Genomic DNA, 1,420 nt, shown 5'->3' with positions numbered 1-1,420 from the left:
ATTCAGGGATACACCGGTCGGATGATCTGATCAGGGCAATATTTAAATAGGTATGGTTCATCCCAGAAATACCAACTTCACATGAGCTAGAAAGCGAAATGTGCTCTGTTTGGTCCAAGAGCTGGGCATTTGTTCAGTAACGAGGTAGTTGACTATGTCAGCATACCATGGAACATTGGTATGGGAAATCATCATTAGTTGTTCATCCCGAAAAAGTTTCGGATACAGGTAAGGATTCTGCAGATGACTCAACAATCAGTCTGGACAAGTGGTCAGCTACTACATTTTTCAGATCCCTTTTTATCTCGAATTTCGAGATCAAATTCCTGGTAGCAATAGGACTCCAACGAATGAGCCTTGCCTTAGCATCCTTCTTTGCTGAGAAGGTACTTAAGGGCGACATGATCGGAATAAACAAGAACCTTAGATCCTATCAGGTAGGGACGAAATTTATCTAGGGCAAAAAAACAACTGCCAACAATTCTTTTTCAGTGGTGGAATAGTTGAGTTGGGGCGTCATTCAGAGTTTTGCTCGCATAAGGAATAACATGGGAAGCTTCTCTACTCGCTGACCTAAGACAGCACCTATGGGCATAATCGGATGCATCACACATGATTTCAAAAGACGACTCCAATCAGGACACCTTATGATGGGGTGCTGAAGTCAATTCAGACTTCAGTCTTTCGAAAGCAGTTACACAAGTTGGTGAAAAATTGAAACAGTATCTTTGGCCAACAAATCACATAAGGGTTTGATATTTTGCTAAAATCCTTGATAAAACGACGGGTAAAAACCCGCATGCCCTAAAAATGATCGAATTTCCCCTAATAGTCTTAGGAGGTGGCCAATTTAGCAATTAATTCTACTTTGGCCTTATCCACCTCAATTCCCCTTTGTGACCACAATGTGTCCTAAAACAATTCCTGATTCTACCATGAAATGACACTTTTCCCAGTTAAGAACTAAGTTTTTATCTTTACAGCGTTCTACAACAAGTGTCAAGTGGTGGCAGACATTCATCGAAATTGGATCCAAATACAGAAAAATCATCCATTGAAAACTTCTAAAAATTTTTCCACCATGTCGGAGAAAATACTCATCATACACCGTTGGAATGTAGCTGGTGCATTGCATAGCCCAAAAGGCATGCGACGATAGGCAAAAGTGCCATAAGGACAGGTGAATGTGGTTTTCTCTTGATCCTCACGTGCGATAGGGACTTGGTTATATCCAGAATAACCATCGAGGAAACAGTAATGGGAGTGGCCAGCTAGCCGTTCTAGCATTTGATCGATGAAGGGTAGAGGAAAGTGGTCTTTCCTAGTCATGGCATTAAGCTTCCTATAGTCGATGCATACTCGCCATCCCAGTTTGGACTCGAGTAGGGACTAACTCATTGTGATCATTTTTCACCACAGT

The sequence above is a fragment of the Phoenix dactylifera genome, unplaced genomic scaffold, assembly GCF_009389715.1.
Source record: "Phoenix dactylifera cultivar Barhee BC4 unplaced genomic scaffold, palm_55x_up_171113_PBpolish2nd_filt_p 000213F, whole genome shotgun sequence".
NCBI lineage: Eukaryota > Viridiplantae > Streptophyta > Magnoliopsida > Arecales > Arecaceae > Phoenix > Phoenix dactylifera.
Note: the sequence above shows the minus strand (reverse complement) of the source record.